General features: G+C 32.4%; 1 long non-coding RNA gene across 1 annotated transcript; it reads left to right on the top strand.

The window, feature by feature from the left end:
• Positions 1–4,853: 4,853 nt before the first annotated feature.
• LOC105119747 (uncharacterized) lies at positions 4,854–6,187 on the top strand. Its single transcript, XR_841186.1, has 2 exons — positions 4,854–5,692; positions 5,996–6,187. It is a non-coding gene; the product is annotated as an uncharacterized LOC105119747 (long non-coding RNA).
• The last annotated feature ends 2 nt before the right edge of the window (positions 6,188–6,189 follow it).

Here is a 6,189-nt window from a genome sequence, read left to right as displayed (position 1 = left end):
TAGATAATAAAAATAATTTAACATGACAAACATATTTTATGCTTTAATGTTAAATTAAAATATTATTGATGAAAAGATATTAGTTACAATGAAAAACTGGCTACTGAAATATTAAATCAAACCACTAATAACTTTTTTAATATTTTGAGAATCATAATATGGATGATACACCTAATATTCAAATATAAATAAATTAATTATTAAATTGATAATAAATTAAATTATTTAATTAAAATTATTTAAGTTAATATATTAAGAATCTAGTTGGTCACACATATTAAAAATTATTAGTCATAAATTAAACAGATATGATTGAATTAAGTATAACTTGATTAAAATATACTTTATAAATTAAGGACTAAGATATAATTAATAAAATGATTATATTTCTAGACTTAGAAAAATCAAGTAAGGACTTCATTGAGTTAATTTATAAAATTATCTTGAATTAATAAATAGATATTATTACAAGGAAAAATTGATATTTTATCAATTTATAGAGTTTTTCAGATTTCTCTATAAATTGTAAGTTATGCTTCTTATTTTTTTATGGTTACTTGTTAGACATAAAAATTATGTAAGTCGCATAGTAGAGAGCTAACATTCTAGGAATAGAAATCCCTCTCTTTTAAATAAAAATTTAAGAGATTTTTTACTAGTGGTTTGTGTGGATTACCGTTGGAGGCTGGACAATTGGATGATTTGTGATTTGTAACAAATCAATTTCTAAAAAAATATCTTTAGGTCACAAGTCTCTAAACAATTTTAGATCTATCTAATGAGATAACAAAGACTTTTAAATAATATATTTTTTTATTGTTTTCATTGTATGTATAATATTCGGGATTCCAATACTCCTGTATAAAGGCTTTATAGGCTGGACAATTTTTTACACACAGTGCAATTACTTAAATTCTCTTGTGTTAAAAAAGGATTAGAACTCCCTTATAGGGGTTTTTTGGTCTTTTGCTATTGATTTTTTTTTTGTTATACTCACATTTTATAGTGGCAATTTAGTTGTTTTATAAATATAAAATATTAATAAAAAAGGTGGTTGCACGTGTCATGCATGCGCCAATAAATGAATGTCACTCGCCTCTCTTCAGGCGGCTCATGCAGCATGTAAAGACAATGAAACCTTGTCTTTCATGGAGGCATTGGAAGCACACCAACATTCTTTTCCTAGTGGTACAACGTGTGTGAGGTTGATAGACAATTCAACTTCGGTGAATATTTTTCTTCTCCTCCCTCTTTTCTCTCTTTTCTCCTCACCAAAGTGTGAAGGTGTTTTTTCATTTTTTTTTTTATTGCTATTTGTTTATATATATATATATATATTTTGGATTAATTTTTTATTCAACTTCATCTCTCATTATTTGGTTGTATTAGATTTTTATATCAAATTTGGTTTTTATTCTATTGATTTTCTTAATGTTTTTAATAATTGAATTTTATTTTTATTTTCATCCCTTAACATTTAATTTTTATTTATTTTTATATCAAATCTAGTTCCCATTATTTTTATTGCTATATTTTTGGATCCCTTTTTTATTATATTTTTTTAAAAAAAATTATACCTCAACATTGTTTTTACCAAGAATTTTTCTTGATCTTTTTGTTTGCCTTCTATAAATTTCATCCCGACCTCATAATTAAAGTCACAGGTTTTAAATATTAACATAGGTTGATTTTGATTTTTTAGATTCTTTTATAAAATTGATTTATTTAAATTTTATTCTTCAATATTTATTTTTTTAATTGATCTTCATGTTTTTCTTTCATTCTTCTTTTTATCGGTCCTATTCTCATTGTCACAAAGTTTACAAGTTAATTCAATGATTTTTTTTGTTGTTTTTTTTTTAAAAAATATTCTAGTTTCATCACTTAAAATTCTTTTAATTGAAATTTTTTTATTTTATTTTTTCATATTTGCCTTCTATGCATTCATTCCCAGCATCATAACCACGATTATGGATTTTGAAAGTTAACACTTATTGTTTTTTTTTTTTTTTTTTAATTTTATCCTTTAACATTTGAATTTTTAGAAGTTGATCTTCATGCTTCTTCTTTTTTCACTTTATTTTCTATGGGGCTATCCCAATATTGTGTCCATGATCCCAAGATTAGCGAGTTGACCTATATTCTTTTTTATTGTTTTTTAATTTGTATTTTTTTAGTTTTTCCATCTAACTTTGTGTTGTTTATAGTTCAGATCTATAGTTTTATTCAATTCACTTTAATTAATGACTTTTATTTTTATTTTTCACTTGCAAGAATAATCTTTTGATTAAATAAAAAAATTATTTTCATAAACAAAGTTATTAAACACAAGTGAGTATATGACCTGTGTTGTAAAATTAAATATCTTAATCTTAGTTATCTCTTGATTAAATGTTGATTTATTTAATTAAAAAAAGATTGGTGTATAAGAATTTTGATTTATAGTTGAAAATATTTTTATATCTAAAAACATGTTGGAAAAGCTTATGTATTTATTTTTTTATTGAGTCAAATAGTTAATATAATCTAAATCTACATACACAAAATAAAAGGCTAGATGATCTAAAACAATGAAAAAGTGAAAAAAAAAATAAGAAAAGTAAAGGTTTCCGTCTATAAGAACCATCGATGACAACTAGATGATCTATTTATAGATAACTAAAGGGATGTTTAACATTATTTTTGTTTTTTGATTTCTAGTTTTGAAAAGTTGTTTGTTTTCAATAAAATAACATTTGGCTGAAAACTAAAATTGAATTATTTTAAAAAATGTTTTTTAATTCACCACCCTAAGTTTTTGAAATCAAAGTGGATTCAGGTAGTTAGAAAATGGGCAAAATCAAGCTCAAACCAGGCTCGAAATGCACATTGGGAGTTGGATCTCTATGCTGTGGTTGGATCACTAAGTTAGGGCTAGGGTGCTCGAGGACCAAACCGAGGTTAAGTTCTAGGTGATAAAGGTACGATTACGATCGAGTCTGGAGCTTCTATGCAATCTGTTTTTTTGGGAATTATCTTTCTGGTCCTTATGGACACCTCAGACCCAATTTCATGATGAATCTTTTGGATTTTTTGGGTCAAGGGTTTCTAGGGATCCAAATCGACCCGTTCCGAAAGAGCATTAAGCAGAATGATATGTCCAAGCCAGAATGCATACAAGCCCTAATTGGGCCCTAAACGCTTTGGGGAGCTTCACAGAGCCCATAAATAAATAAATAAATCTAATCTTCGAATTTCGAAGATTTCATCACTGTGAGTTGAGGCTTTGATGTGATATGGTCTATTGTCGTTCTGCGGGATCCGATCATTTAAGCAGTTTTGAGGTTTAACCTTGCGCTTGTTTCAAGCATGGTAAAAACATGATGGTCTGTTCATTTGTTTGAGGTTTTCAGCGGTGGAAGGAAGGCAGGGTTGTAAGTTATTCTATGGCATAATCTGCATGACATGGTAACATTAAAATCAGTTCTATGCATGCCAACCTTTCCTTGCTCCTGTGGTGATTGTGTAGCCTTACATATCTTACTTCTAACAGCTCAAATTTTGGTGGAATGTGGAGATCTCTTCCCTTCTTGCACATTTCCTTTTTTTTTTTTATGATGTTTTAGAAGAGTGTCTTTTAATGGTAGATTCTCGATTCTCTTGTATCATACAAGACATCAAGCATTGTTTTACTGTGGATGTTTTCAATACTGCATTGTTATCGAGGATGAATTCTGTTCAGCGTTTTTATCTAGATTTTGATCTATTCATCGTTACTGGCTTTTCTGAACTGGAGAAACCACTTCTAATTGACTTGTCGGGAGAGAAGGATGTTGTGTAACTTATCCTAAAAGACTCGTAAACACAAGCTCATGCACGCCCACGTACATTGAACTGACTTCAACAGCCTTTCCTAAGAATGTATTTGATTTTAATTTACTTGTTTTGATCATATTTCTCATGATCCTTGATCATTATAAGAAGAAATAATGGAGGAGGGATCGCCAAGACCTCCAGTCTCATTGCGGGGCAAAATCCGCAGCTTGAAGCACACTATTAAAGAAGCATACCAAAGGAAGCCAGTCTCACACTGGATTCTTCTAGCTTTGAGCACCGCGGCAGTGCTCTTTGTCGCGTCAAGCCTTCTAACACGGGTCTATTATTCAAATGGGGGCGCAAGCAAGTGGATCATTTCATGGATGGCAGTTGCTGGGTGGCCTTTAACTGCGTTAATTCTGTTTCCTTCTTGCCTCTTCGTTGATAGTTCTCCCACTCCTCTGACCTTCGAACTCCTTGTTTCTTATATTGTGCTCGGTTTTTCAAGTGCTGCAGATAATCTCATGTATGCATATGCTCATACATGCATACCTCCCAGCATCAACTGCTGCTCTTCTAGCTTCATCATCCCTAGTGTTTTCTGTTCTCTGTGGATATTTTCCTGTGATGAACAGGAAAGCTTCAATGGTAAATGATGTTGTCATAATTACTGCTGCTATGGCAATAATTGCATTAGATTCAGATTCAGCTAGGTATGATCATGTCAGCAGCTGTTATTTTGCTGCATGATCCCATGAAGGGCTTCAAGGTTCTTCCCCGAATAATCACATCTTGGGGATTTAGTTCTTACACATACATGGAAATTCCTCTACTGGTATTAAAGATTCCCAATCATGATTTATTGGCGAGTTCCCATCGTATCTTTTTTCTTTTTTGTTCCTGCTATATAGCAATGATACACAATTAGGTTACATTACTACACTACATGGTGCAACATATTGCTATGTTATAGCTTTGCTTGCAAGTTGTATGGCACATTAAGAAATGCATGAAATAATTAGATAAACTTGTAGAGAAGATTTTACTTCAATTGACGCCACTGAAGTAGTTTTTTTTCCTCCTTCAAATTACCTTGGACTGCAATAGCCAACCTTTTGTAAGCTGGATATTTATCTGATAATATCCTGGTCGCTGGCAGTGATAAAAGAAAAGTAATGCTTGTCCATTTAGAAATGAATTACCAGGGTGGTCGTCAGAAAAATAACGAAGGCTGGCATCAAATTTCTCGAGGAGCAAGAATGATTGAGAAAGGCACATTGTTGAGTGTAGATCGTAGCCTAAAAACTAATACTTTATTTGATATCTGTGTTGAACACATGAAGGTGGTAAATTGATTTATCTGGAGGACCTTGAAATAAGAAAAGGAAGAAACAAAAGCTAGGCAATTTGGCTTTATCCAATAAACATGTTAAGGTTCACTATAACTAGAGCAACCACCCTCCTCTTTCGAGGTTTCGACGCTCAAAAGCCGTAGTCACATGTCATCCACGAAGCGTATCATGGCCGTAAGCTAGATGATTGAATCTTTAAGGGTATTTTGCATCCTTTTCAGCCTGACATTTCTATAAACGAAAGGGGAATTTTGGGTGGTAAATCATCTTTCAAAAGCATGCCCTTCCACCGCAATATAACACAACCACGCACTAACGATGTTATCATAAAAAAAACAAAAAAAAAGGGGATAAGCTGTCACAGGTTCGTACTGGAAGAAACACAAGTTTAACCAGACTAAACTTGTGATTCCAGGTGCCAAGATTGAAATTTCCGTTGATCCGGAAAAATCATCTCAAAAATCAACGTGCGATTTTAATGAAGTAATGACATTAGCATACCTCATGGCAAACTTCGTGTTGAGTCATGACCTGAACATGTAAACGCTTGGGCTGGCAGCACCTAAATCTGACCAACAGCACTTGCCTACCTTTCGACCCAACATGACTAGCCTGTGTACAGATATTGGATGATTGACCCGGCCGTAGAAATTAGCGGTCTCCCAGTTTGGCCGAGGATTGGCCAGGAAAGGTAACATAAGAACTAACGAAAATGTCCAACGCTTTAAAAAATACTGCCAGGGCATGGGATTTCTCATAGCCAAACTAAAAATAATCACAAAGGCGAGCACACTCCACCCGATCCAGCTATAACTGGTGTTGTGATTTGAGGCTGGATCCAGACACAGCACGGCACAAGATTTCTCATGGCAGACAGAATAATCACAGCATGCCTTTGGTGACATCGACGATAGACATGAATTGGCTCTTTAAATCTATAGCTGTACGAGCTCAAAGGAAAAGGGTTGAGCACAAACCTTTATTTATCTTTAAGTAGCACAGACAAATGTGAAGTAGATATATATAAATTCCATCCTGCTGA

The sequence above is a fragment of the Populus euphratica genome, unplaced genomic scaffold (assembly GCF_000495115.2).
Source record: "Populus euphratica unplaced genomic scaffold, PopEup_1.0 scaffold3468.1, whole genome shotgun sequence".
Lineage (NCBI taxonomy): Eukaryota > Viridiplantae > Streptophyta > Magnoliopsida > Malpighiales > Salicaceae > Populus > Populus euphratica.
Note: the sequence above shows the minus strand (reverse complement) of the source record. Positions and strands in the feature narration are given on the sequence as shown.